The sequence below is a fragment of the Carlito syrichta genome, unplaced genomic scaffold (genome assembly GCF_000164805.1).
Source record: "Carlito syrichta isolate Samal-C Ts95f unplaced genomic scaffold, Tarsius_syrichta-2.0.1 Scaffold253521, whole genome shotgun sequence".
In the NCBI taxonomy this organism is placed as follows: Eukaryota; Metazoa; Chordata; class Mammalia; order Primates; family Tarsiidae; genus Carlito; species Carlito syrichta.
Genome location: NW_007197617.1, coordinates 105,155 through 119,231, shown reverse-complemented (window position 1 = coordinate 119,231; position 14,077 = coordinate 105,155). Strand labels below are relative to the sequence as shown.

Sequence of the window (14,077 nt, the reverse complement as noted above, 5' to 3'; positions counted from 1 at the left end):
GGGCCACATCTCATCAACAAGGGTCCCTGCATAATGAACATTTGTATACCTAATCCTGAATTGTACCCCATATCTTTAAAATAAAAAATAAAGTAATATAATTGAGTTGTAAAAGTAATGTACTATTTTAATCACTATAGCATCATAATTTATTTTGATTTGAAAAAGAACTTATCTCCACAAGTGCTTTCATTAAAAAAAATCTTATTTTTGTTATTCCCATTTTATCTTTCCAACCTTTGGAATAGTTTTGCCAATTTAAAAAACATAGTAATTTTAAAAATTGGGATTTCATTAATCTATGAAGTAATTCATGGAGGATCGACATCTTGACAATATTCTGTTTTTTCTTCAAGTACAAGTGGAATTATAAATTTTAAGCCTTGTTTTATACCGCTCAGCAGTTTTACAGTTTTATTTGTACAGGTTCACAACAGCAGGAGCTCTGTCTATCTTGCTCATGTTTATATTCCAGGAACCAAATGCAAAATCTGATACATATGAGACAGTAATTATTTGCTGAATAATAAACAGGTTTCCCACATTCCTTTTGAAGTTTATTCCTAGGTATTTTGCTATTTATTACCACTGAGCATACAACAATTTCCTATCATAGTTTTGAATTCACAACAATTTTACATAGGAAAGATATTGATTTTACATGTTTATCTCATGTATTGCCACTTTATTAATTGAAAACTTTTTTCAGTTGATTCTATTGGAATCTATTCTATTCTAGGGAGAGTTATCATCTGTCTTTTCTTTTGTTTACAATGACTAGACTTTTATTTCTGTTTTATATCTTATTTCATGAACCAGAACTTCCAGAACAATATTAAAAAGTAATAATAAGAAAAGATATTTTAGCCCATACCTTAAGAAATAAGATAGACAAGTGGGACCTCATCAAACTAATGAGCTTCTGCAAAGCAAAAGAAACCATGAAGAGAGCAGGGAGACGGCCTACAAAATGGGAAAAAATATTTGTCAACTGTTTATTTCACAAAGGTCTAATATCTAGGATCTACAAGGAACTCAAACATGCTGAAAGGATAAAAACAAACAAGCCTATTAAAAAGTGGGTAAAACAGAAACCCAAATAAGAAGTACAATTCCATTCAAAATAGCCTCAAAAAAAAAAAAAAAAAATGAAATACCTTGGCATCTTCCTAACCAGAGACGTGAAAGACCTTTACAATGAAAACTACAAAACTCTGCTCAAAGAAATCAAAGATGACACAAACAAGTGGAAAAATATCCCATGTTCATGGATTGGAAGAATTAACATTGTCCATCTTACCTAAGACAATCTACAGATTCAATGCAATACCTATCAAATTACCAGCAACATTCTTCTCAGACCTAGAAAAAACAACACAGGAATTCATATGGAAACACAAATGACCAAGAATTGCCAGAACAATCCTCAGCAAAGAAAAACAAAGCAGGTGGTATCACATTACCAGACTTCAAACTTTACTATAAGGCTACAATCATCAAAACAGCTTGGTATTGGTATAGGAACAGGCATATAGACCAATGGAATAGAATTGAGATTCCAGAGGCAAGACCTCAATTTCTCAACCAACAAAGCCTCCACCACCTACCACTGGGGAGAGGAGAACCTATTCAGTAAAGGGTGCTGGGAAAACTGGCTGACCACATGCAGAAGATTGTAACAGGACCCCTATCTATCCCCATACACAAAATTAACTCCAAATGGATCAGGGACCTAAATATAAAACCTCAAACCATAAGAACCTTAGAAAATGAAAGACATACACTCATGGAAATTGGAACTGGCATCCAATTCCTGAACAAAACTCGAAACCCACAGGCCATAAGGGATAAGATAGATAAGTGGGACCTCATTAAACTGACAAGCTTCTGCAAAGCCAAAGAAACCATCAAGAGAGCAGGAAGACAGTCTACAGACTGGGAAAAAGTATTTGCCAACTCCAGGTCTGACAAAGGCTTAACATCCTGGATCTACAAGGAACTCAAACATGCTGAAAAGAAAAAAACAAACAACCCCATTATAAAGTGGGCAAAAGATATGAACAGACACTTCACAAAGGAAGACATCCGAGCAGCCAACAGACACATGAAGAAATGCTCAACCTCATTAATCATCAGGGAGATGCAAATCAAAACCACACTGAGACACCACCTAACCCCAGTCAGAATGGCAATTATCAACAACTCAAAAAATAACAGCTGCTGGAGAGGGTGTGGCAAAAAGGGAACACTTCTACACTGTTGGTGGGAGTGTAAACTAGTGCAACCTCTGTGGAAAGCAGTGTGGCGATTCCTAAAAGCTCTAAACATCAACCTCCCATATGACCCTGCAATCCCCCTACTGGGAATATACCCTGAAGAACTGAAATCACTCTATAAAAAAGATACCTGCACGCGAATGTTTATTGCAACATTGTTCACAATAGCAAGAACCTGGAACCAACCACGATGTCCATCAAAAGAGGACTGGATTAAAAAAATGTGGTATATATACACGATGGAATACTATGCAGTCATAAAAAGGAACAAAATCATGAATTTTGCAGCAACCTGGATGGAGCTAGAGTCTATAATACTGAGTGACCTCTCACAGAAACAAAGATCTGAGTACCACATATTCTCACTCATATAGTGGACCTTGATCATCCAATGCACTACTATAAGAAAATGACTGACAGTGTTGGGAAACTATGGGGGGGAGATAGGACTAATGGTAGTAAACATCTGTCTGGAGGACGGGGAGACACCAATTATCAACAAGGGGGCCTGAATGAAGCATATTTGTAAACCTAACCCTTGACTGTACCCCACAATATCAAAATAAAAAATATCGATTATTAAAAAAAAAAAGTGGGTAAAAGACATGAGTAGACACTTCTCAGAAGAAGATATATGGGCAACCAACAGACACATGAAAAAGTGCTCAACCTCACTCATCATCAGAGAAATGCAAATAAAAACCACATTGAGATACCACCTACCACCCAGTAAGAATGGCCATCATTAATAAGGCAAACAACAACAGATGATGGCAAAGTTTGTGGAGGAAAAGGAACATTTCCACACTGCTGGTGGTAATGCAAACTAGTGCAACCTCTTTTGGAAGACAGTGTGGCGATTTCTGAAAGAACTAGAAATTGACCTTCCATAGAACCCAGCAGTTCCCCTATTGGGAATATACCTGGAGGAACTCAAAGCATTCTACAAAAAAGATACCTGCACACGTATGTTTGTTGCAGCTCTATTCATAATAGCAAAAACATGGAACCAACCATGTTGCCCATTGAAGCTGAACTGGATAAAGAAAATGTGGTACATATACACAATGGAATATTATGCAGCCATAAAAGGACAAATATATGGACTTTGCAGCAACTTTGATGGATTTGGAGTCGCTCATACTCAGTGATCTATTACAGAAACAAAGAGTATCATGTTTTCACTCAAAAGTGGACTTTGAACAATTATAATACTATAAGAGAGGGATTGGCCGTAGTGGGAAACTGTCGGAGTGGGGGTGGGATTGGCAGTTGAGGGAAACTGCTAGGGGAAGGAGGGGTGCACCTCATCAACAAGGGTACCTGCATAATCAACGTTTGTATAACTAACCCTGAATTGTACCCCATATCTTTATAATAAAAAAAGAAAAAAAGAAAAAAAGAAAAGGTATTTTAATTTTTTCACCAATTTTTAATTAGGATTCCAGTTTCTTTATTAGGTAAAATGTTGCTTGCTGATTTGAGATAATGTTATTTTTTATATTAATGATGTATCCTCCTGATTCTAGTTTTTTTCTCTTTTTATAACATTTTAAAATTATATTTTATTTTAAGATACAGGGTCTTGCTCTGTCTTTCAGGCTGGAGTGTCTTTCAGGCTCATCATATCCTCAAACTTCTGGGCTCAGGCGAATCTCCCACCTCAGGCTCTTGAGTAGCTGGGATTGCAGGTGAACATCACCACGCCTGGCATATATATATATTTGTGTGTGTGTAGATACAGGGTCTTGCTATGTTGCCCAGGCTGGTCACAAACTCCTGACCTCAAGTGATTCTCCCTCCTTGGCCTTCCAAATTGTTGGGATTACAGGTTTGGGCCAGGGCCACACTGGGAATACAGGTGTGAGCCATGCACTTGGCCCTAATTTTTCATAATGAAAAAAAAAACAAACCAGGAATTATTTTCCAGTGCTTCTTTGGCATCAATTCTAGTGGGTCAATGCTTTAAAAATTTGATCTGTTGACCAGCAGATATAATACATAGTGATTATATTTTTAAATGCTACAGAAACTGGTTTATTATTATTTATTATTATTATTATTTATTATTATCTTGCTTAGAATAGATCTATAGGTTTCTCTTTTGGAACTGTCTTTATGAGGTTTTGGAATCACATAGGCTAGTTTTATAATCAGTTGACTCAATTTCCTATTTTAACTTCGGTGTTCTAGAATAGTTTTTATAGCAAAGGAATTTTTCATCCTTGGAAGTTTGGGGAAAAACCCATAAAACAATCTGGGCATAGACTGCTCTTTTTTTGGGTAATAATTTATTTGTTAATGTTTTCTGATTTCTTTCTTGGTAGTTAATCTACTCAGATTTTGAATCTCTTCTTAATTAAATTTGAAAAATATAATTTGAAAAATTACATCCTCTGGAGACTTGTTTATTTCATAAAGAATTACACATTTATCAGCATAGACTCCTATATGTAGATTTGCATTTCCACAGAGCAATTAAATACCTTAACCCAAAGATTGACTCTGTAATGCTGGTGAGATTTTTGAGTCATGTTCCACCTAGCGTATCTCAAAACACGCACTCATGGAAACACTCGGAGACACACACTAGGTAAACACATTACTCTTTTGGAGAAGTGGTTGGTTCTGCCACAGACTGAATCCCATAACAAAAATAATGCTTCTGTCCTCACTCAGACCCCATTCTTGCTAGGCATTTGCCTCACTGATTTATCAAAAACTCAGATGAAGGATTAGGACCTCAGAAACCTAGGCCATCAAAGAAGGAAGATTTTTTGCCCACACACAAGGAGCTTAAGAAAGATGGGAACTGCCAACCTGCCAGTGCCTGGGGGCAGTGATAGCATCCATGCCCGAGTGCCCGCACTAGGACAGAAGGGGGGCTCTTCCCATCTGTTTCTGGGTCTCTAGGACCAGGCAAAACAGAGTCGCAAAATTATGGAGCCATATTCAGCAGCATATTCACAACCAAATGCAGCAGAGGTCAGTAGAGGTCACTGTGTTCATCCTGCTCTGCTGCGAGTTGAGTTCCCTCCACTTTCCCAGCTCTAGTGACAAGTTGCTCATTCTATGTACTGAGGCCATTGGTTCCATGAGTGGGCGACTTTACCTGCATGTCTGTCCTTATTTAGGGCTGAATCTCTCTCATGCAGTGGCACTCCCTTGGTCTGTCTTCTATTCATTTTAGAAATAGCTTCTCAGGGTTGTTTTCATAGGAAGGAGCAGAAGAAAACTCACATTTTTTTGAGAATCTCTCATGTTCTGGGCCCTGTGAAATGCTTTCACTAGAGTTTCCTCTCATTCACTGGCCACAGCATCTCTATTAGGCAGGCATTAGAACTGGGCCAGACACATGAGTTCACTTTTTATCCATCCATTTATTTGTTCTTTCAACATTTTTTTGGACACATTATGAACTGGGTAGTCTGCTAGGCACTGAGGCTTCGTGGGTGCACTAGATGTGGTTTCTGAACCCAAGTTGCTTAGAGTCCCCTGGGAAGGGACCAGAGCACTATGGGAGCCCAGAGGAGATCTCTACTTCAGCCTCTGCAGGCAAGGAAGGCTTTCCAGAGAAGCAGATCTCTCATCTGAGAGCCAGTGTTCGAGTTAGCGGGGGCAGGTGAGTGCAAGAAGCCTAAAGACGTATAGCTGAGAGTTGGTGGGGGTGGGACTGGAACTCCAAAGCCATGGTCCCTCTCACTGCCACCACACCTCAAGGAGACACCTGAGCTTGGGAAAGCCCCATGAAGAAAATTATAGAAACAACAACATCAAACAAGATTGGAGAGTAGAAGTGAGGGAGTGAACTAAGCAAAACCTTGGGCTTGCCCTGCTCATCTCTCACTCTGCCATCACCTGCCTGGCAAGAACCTCCACCCTAGCCCCGCTGCCCTCCTGGACTGACCCCAGAGCTGGTACTTAACCCAGCACTGTCAAGCAGGAACACAGAGAACCGGGGAGCTCCCTGAGTGTGGTTAAATGCACCTTTGCTTCTCTTCCCCAGGGAGCCAGACTCCAGCTCAGTCAATGGACAGTGTCCTTGCACGAGAGCCAGCTACCTAGCCTTCAGTCTAGGGATGCCACAGGACCAGCATGGAGCCTGGTCTCCTGACAGCCAGGTCAGGCCCTTCCTCCTGGTGCTACCCAAGTTCCCTGCTCTGGAGCTAAAGACTAAACAAAGATAGAGAATTTAGACCTCATACTCCAACCTACAGCCCACCCAAGGGGCAGTTCTGCCCAAACTGGGGTCAGGAATTGAACTGTCTAGCAGGCAGTTTCTAAATGTCAGCAATGAGGAACCAAATGTTCCAAGAAAGTGCACCTTCTATTGAGTACTTACTATGTGGGGATTTTTGAGGGACCAGTGGTACTTCTATAATGTTTGTAGGAGGAAGAAGGGAGCTGGGTGCAGAATGGGGCTGGGAGAGAAGATGTGAGGTGGGGACATGAGCATCAAGGGCAACGTGGCCACCACTGGCCCCAACGCCTTCCCACCCTCCCACGCCCCGCAAACTCCTCTTCTCAAGCTCCTTTCATGGGAGTCTGCCTCAGGGCCTGAGCCCGGGTCAGGTCCCATCCTGTTCACCCATCACTCCCTCACTCTGTCATCTGGTTGGGCACCAAGTCCTGCCAAAACCACTGCCGGTCTCCTCTCCCATGTGGCTCCTAAGGTCTTTTCCCTGGGTCCTCTTCAGGCCTCATGGTAGGCCTATCCCTACCACTCCATCCAGCTCTTTACTTCATTCAGTCCTGCTAGAAGAATACTTTGAGAAAGCAAACCTGGCCTTGTCACCCTATTAAGACCCTGCAGAGGCTTCCTACTGCCTAGCAGGTGAAGTCCTGGCTTCCTTGCCAGGCATTCAAGGCTCTCATCCCTCCCCCTCCCAGGGGTCTCTAGTCTCAAGGTCAAATGACTTGAATTTTGCCTCCTACCCTCTGCCTGACTTGTCCTTCCTCCCTCAGCTTCACCTGCTACTGCTTGTGCTTGTGCCAGGACCTCAGATCCTGTGCCACCAGATCTGGGAAGCCCTCCCTTACGGCTCTTGTCCCAGCCACTCCAAGTACCTACAGCATGAAGAGTCTCTCGAGTCTGAGACTCACACTGCACCCCACTGTAGAGGGCACGCAGGGCAGCTTAACAGTCCCCATCTCCCCTTAGCAGTCCCCATCTCCCACCCCAGGACTAAGGGGAAGCCTACTGTCTCTCTCCTCTTCCCACTGCTTGGCCCCCATGGCACTCTGCCCTAAACTCTCCTCCTCAGATTTCTCTCCCAGTCAAGATGGTCAGAGGACTCATACTCTCTGCACCTTTTCTATATAAAAACCTGCTCTCCAGTGGAATCTGAAGCTTTCTCACACTTCATGGACAAAAGTCTGATGATGGCTTGGTTGGCTTCCAGAGAAATGGTGGTGGATATTCTGGCATGGGGAGTAGCATTTTTGGGCACAGGCATCTCCCTGAAGTCTGCCTCGAGGGCATCATCCATTTTTTTTTTTAGTGTAAAAATTTTTATTAAGGATAATACTTGTTCATATTTATGGGGTATATGTGATATTTTGTTACATCCATGTGTAATGATCAAGTCAGGGTATTTGGAGCATCCATCATCTTGACTATTTGTCATTTCTACATATTGGGAGCATTTCAAGTTCTTTTTTCTAGCAATTTTGAAGTACACAATGCATTGGTGCTAACTATCATCAGTACACTCTGCTATCAAACATTAAAACTTATTCATTCTATCTAACTGTGTGTTTGTACACAGTAATCATCCTCTCTTCATGCACCCTCAAAACCCCTTCCCAGCCTCTGGTAGCCATTGTTCTGCTTTCTATCTCCATGAGATCAACTTTTTTAGCTCTCACATGTGATATTTGTCTTTCTGTGCCTAGCTTATTCTGCTTAACACAACGATCTCCTGTTTCATCCATGTTTCTGCACATGACATGATTTTATTCTGTTTATGACTGAATAGTATTCCATTGTGTAACTACACTACATTTTCTTTATTTAGCCATCTGTTGATGGGACAATTAGGTTGATTTCATATCTTTGCTATTGTGAATAGTGCTACAATAAATATGGGAGTGAAGGTTGATATACTGAATTTTTTTTTCACATAAATACCCAGTAGTGGGATTACTGGATCATATGATAGTTCTATTTTTTTTTTTTCAGAAGCCACCATACTGTTTATTTCCATACTGGCTGTACTAATGTACATTCCCACCGACAGTGTATGAGTTTCCTTTTCTCCACATCCTTGCTAGCATTTGTTATTTTTTTGTCTTTCTCATAATTGCCATCCTAATGAGGATGATATCTTATTGTGGTTTTGATTTGTATTTCATTGATGGTTAGTGATGTGGAGCATTTTCCTGTTTATCTGTTGGCCATTTGTATGTCTTCTTTCAAGAAATGCCTATTTGAATCATTTGCCCATTTTTAAATCAGGTTTTTTTTTTTTTTTTTCTGTTGAGATCTTTGAGTTCCTTGTATATTTTGGATATTAATCCCAGTTGAATGAATAGTGTGCAAATGTTTTCACCCATTCTGTAGGTTGTATTTGCATTTTGCTGATTGTTCCCTTTGCTGTGCAGAAGTTTTTAGCTTGATATGCCCCCGTTTGTTTACTTTTGCTTTTGTTGCCTGTGCTTTTGAGGTCTTATTCATAACATTTTTTTCCAGTTCAGTTTCTAAAGCATTCCCCTAAACATATGAGCTGAAACTGTAAAACTACTGGAAAAAATTATTTTGAGTGGATTTTTGTATAGGGCAAGATGTGGGATCTACTTTCATTCTTCTGCAGATGAATATTTAGTTTTCCCAGCACCATTTATTGAAGAGTAAAATGTACCTTTGCCAAAAATTAGTTGGCTGTAGATATGTGGGTTAATGTCTGGGTTTTCTATTCAGCACTATTGTTTTATGTGTCTCTTTTTATATCAGTACCATGCTGTTTTGGTTACTACAGCTTTGTAGTATTTTTTGAAGTCTGGAAATGTGATGCCTTCAGCTTTGTTCTTTTTGCTTAGAATTGCTTTGGCTATTTGGGGTCTTTTGTGGTTCCATTCAAATGCCTGGGGACAGTTAATGCCCTATGGTCCCACCCACTGCAATGCCACAGGGAGCCTCTCTAGATGCCAAAACAGTCGTGGTTGGTTGATAGCAAATACCCCATTCTGCTAAGAATGTTAATATTAGCACATTTAAAATTTCTGTGAAGAATATCATTGATTTTTAATAGGGATTGCACTGAATTTGTGGATTTTTTGAGGGACAGTATAGTCATTTTAACAATATTAATTCTTTGATCCATGAGCTTGTATCTATATTACATTGTTTATTCAGTGTAGAAAAAATATGAATACATTCATGTGTTCTCTTTTTTTATTTGGTAATTCCACATGGTCTAATATTGACTGTTTTGTACTGGGTGTCCTACTCAATTAAAAAAGAAAAAGAGGAAGGATGGACCGACAGACAGTTCTTGCATCATGCTATTGATATAAATAAGAGTAATATCATATTTGTCTCTTTTTAAAACAAATAACCTCATTTTGGAAAGACTGATGCTTCAACTACTGCTTATTGGCTCAGGGAAATGTTTTGCAAGTAGAAATTAATTCATTCTTTCTCCAAGAAGAATTTTAAAGCAAACACCCAAGTGATCAAGGAGAAAATGTATATTCCTTATAAAGGGTTAGTGCTGAAATAAGATTGAGTGCTGGCTCCACTGAACAACAGTTCTGTATGTCCCAAAGAAGAAATGGGTCTAGTATTAACATAATTATGCTGAAGAAAAACCCACACTCAGATGTCAGGATTCTTTTAAAAATCCATGTCACAAATAGAATCAATGATTATCTCTTTTGGATCTCATACTTTCATGAAATGGGCCAAACTCACAAATCGATGCTACACAATACAGTATTTTCCATTACTTTTAGTTGTAATGTACACTGTGTACAGAAGGACAAGAGTCACCTATCTTAAATACAGATGAGCAAATGACTTGTTAAAAACCAGAATCAGGATTTAAAAATAGAGCAGAAAATGCAAACGCAAAAAAGATGCTTCCTATAATGATCACAGTTCTGACAGATCTTCCGTGCCATCATACCTCCTCCGATGACTGCCAGGCCCGTGCACAGGCAGTGCCTCACGGTCCCACCCAGTGCAACGCCACAGGGAGCCTCTGCAGCAGCCAAAACAATCATGGTTGGTTGAGAGCAATCGCTCCATTCTGCTAAGAATGTTAACGTAAGAGCTTGAACAAAAATGAGTGGAATAAAATGCAACCACTTCTTCTGAGGAATGGCTATGCGTGTACCAGTTTCTACATCTCCTTGTCCATTGAAGAGTTTGATTCGCGGAAACTCATCTTTCTTCTTTAATTCTGCTTGGTCTTCTTCCAGCTCCTCTTGATCCTCATCAGGGCTCATCTCTAAGACTGCTTGAAGCATTCTAATGCCAAAAATGTCAAACAGTGCCATTGACACATAGTATGTATACACCCTGGGAATGACTGTGGTGGCATGGCCAAACAGAACTGATAAGCAGGCCATCAGGCCCAAGGCGAGCATGGCACACGCTGGTTCGGGCAAGCAGTTGTACTGCATGGCCATGATGGCTGCTATGAGAAACGTCTTATCACTCAGCTCAGACACAATGACCCATGTGGCAGCCACAGATGTGTGGATGAATCGCAAGCTAGTTTGGGTAGCTGACTTTTCTTTATGCGTATGAACTGGGGCTGCTGGTGTAAGTCCTTTCACCGCCTGGGCCGGCTCGGCAGCTGCAACTGCTGGGTGGGCGCCAGTGGCTCCTTGTGGCGATCGCCCAGGTCTTTGTCTGGCCAGGCTGCAGCCCCAAAGCGACTCGCAGCAGTGGGACCAGCTTGAGTAGAGGCGAGCGGGGCGACTTCCCGTGTGTCATCTCTCTTGCCGAGCCCTCCCCCCCCGCATAGGGGCCACAGAGGAACTGCTGGCGCCAGGAGGTCTCCGTCCAGGTCATCTCCAAGGTGCATCCTCGGGCTTTGCTGATGTAACTTAGCCAGTGGTCTGAACCATGCGGGAGGTTGGGGCAGGCCTGATGCTCTGGTCTTTATTGCTTTTTTTCCTCTTTTGCTACTTTTGGGTTGTGTTTGTTCTTGCTTTTCTAGTTCCTTTTGGCGCATTGTTATATTGTTTATATGAAATATTTCTACTTTTTGACGTAGGCATTTATTGTTGTAAACTTCCCTCTTAGCACTGATTTTCCTGTAAATCATAGGTTTTGGTATGCTGTGTTTTGATTTTCATTTGTTTCAAGAAAGTTTTTTATTTTCTCCTTAATTTCTTTCTTGACCTAATGGTAATTTGGGAGCATGTTGTTTAATTTCCATGTGTTTTTTCAGTTTCCAAAATTCCTCTTGTTATTAACTTCCAGTTTTATTCCACTGTGATCTAGAAAGATACTTGATATGATTTTTGAAAATTTATTAAGGCTCATTTCGTGTCCTAACACATGTTCTACCCTGGAGAATATTCCGTGTGCTGATGAGAAGGTGTATTCTGTAGCTGTTGGATGGAATATTCTGTAAATATCTGTTAGGCCCATTTGGTCTAAAGTGTGGTTTAAAGCCAATGTTTCTATGTTGATTTTATGTCTGGATGATCTGTCTAATGCTGAGAGTAGGGTGTTGAATTCCTCAACTATTGTATTAAAGTCTCTTTCTCTTTTTAGACCTAATAATATTTACTTTATAAATTTGGGTGCTATAATGTTGGGTGCGTATATGCTTAGAATTGTTATTTCCTCTTGCCAAATCTTTCCCTTTATAATTATATATTGAATGCTTTTGTTTCTTTTTACTGTTTTTGATATAAAGTCTGTGTTATCTGTTCTTAAGTATGAGGGGGGATCCAAAGCAACTGGAATTTATTTATAGAAATTGTGTATGTATTCTTACATGTTTAAACTTCAGCCACCTTCAAAGTATTCTCCATTGGATGCAATACACCTGTTGAGATGCTTTTTCCACTGCTCAAAGTTTTTGAATTTGTCAATTTTGATGCCTTTTGGTGCTCTGCTGTTTTTTGTTTCAACTCTTTCACATCAGCGAAACATTTCCCTTTGGGGACTTTTTTCATCTGGAGAAACAAAAAGTGTCACTTGGGGCAAGATCAGGTGAATTAGCTACAGGGATCATGCTGTTTTTGTCAAAAACTGATGAATACTCAATGCAGTGTGGGCAGGTGTGTTTTCACATGGAAGAACCAGTTACCTGTTTGCCACAACTTGGGACGTTTCTTCCACAGATTGTGATGCAACGTTTTAAAAAACTTCCAGATAAAAACTTTGATTGACCATCTGATCAGGAGGAATAAATTCCAAGTGCACAATCCTGCTCACATCAAAGAAACAAATGATTATTGTGTTCACATTTTACTTGTCATGCTTTTTTTGCGGGGGGGGGAGTCATAGGGAAGTGGCAGCTTTCCATTGGCTAGATTGCTCTTTTGTTTTGGGATTGTAATCCTAGCACCAAGATTTCATCTCCAGTAATGACTTTGGAAAAAAAAATCAGGGTCAGCCTCCAACTACCCCTTCAAAGTATGGCCTGCAGCCAAGTGATTGTCTCTTTGTTCAGGTGTGAGCAAGTGAGGCAGAACTTTTGCTGAGACTTGTTTAATGGCCAAATTTTGAGATAAAATTTGCTGACAGGAATTCCATGACACCTCAGTCAACTCCACAAGTTCATCAGTAGTCCGATGGCAACCTTCCAAGATGGCTTGACAAACTCGTACCGCATTTTCTTCAGTTTAGTCAACCATGGTAAACCAAAGTTTTTATCTGGAAGTTTTGAGAAGGTTGCATCATGATTTGTGGAAGAAACATCCTGGGGTTGTGGCAAACAGGTGACTGGTTCTTCTATCATGACAATTTACCCACACATACCACACCGAGTGTTCAGCAGTTTTTGACCAAAAACAGCATGACCCCCATATTCCACCCCCCCTATTCACCCAATCTCACCCTGAACGTCTTTTTTTGTTTCCCCAGATGCAAAAAGTTCTCAAAGGAAAACGTTTTGCTGATGTAGAAGAGGTGAAACAAAAAAATGGCGAAGCACTCAAAGGCATCAAAATCAATGAGTTCACATACTGTTTTGAGCAGCGGAAAAAGCATCTTGATACGTATATTGCATCACACGGAGAGTACTTTGAAGGTGACTGACGTGTAACCATATAAGAATAAATACACAATTTTTTATAAATAAATTCTGGGGTTTTATTTGGTGTCCTTTTACATAGCTACTCCTACTCACTTTAAAAAAATTTTTTTTATTTTAAAGATATGTGGTACAATTCAGGGTTAGGTATACAAATATTCATTATACAGGTACCCTTGTTGATGAGGTGTGCCCCTCCCTTCCATGACAGTTTCCCACTACTGCCTAATCTTTCTTATAGTATTTGATAATTATTCAAGGTCCGCTTATGAGTGAGAACATATGGGACTCTGTTCTTTGTTTCTGTGATAGGTCACTGAGTATGATAGACTCTAAGTCCATCCAAGTTGCCGCAAAGTCCGTATGTTTGTATTTCTTTATGGCTGCATAATATTCCATTGTGTATATGTATCACATTTTTTAATCCAGTCCAGCTTTGATGTGCAGCATGGTTGGTTTTTGCTATTGTGAATAGAACTGCAACAAACATGCGTCTGCAGGTATATTTTTTGTAGAATGATTTGAGTTCCATCAGGTATATTCCCAATAGGGGGATTGCTGGGTCATATGGAAGGTCAATTT

General features: G+C 40.2%; 1 pseudogene; it reads right to left on the bottom strand.

The window, feature by feature from the left end:
* Positions 1-10,297: 10,297 nt before the first annotated feature.
* Positions 10,298-11,308, bottom strand: LOC103253802 (annotated as a pseudogene).
* Between the last annotated feature and the right edge of the window lie 2,769 nt (positions 11,309-14,077).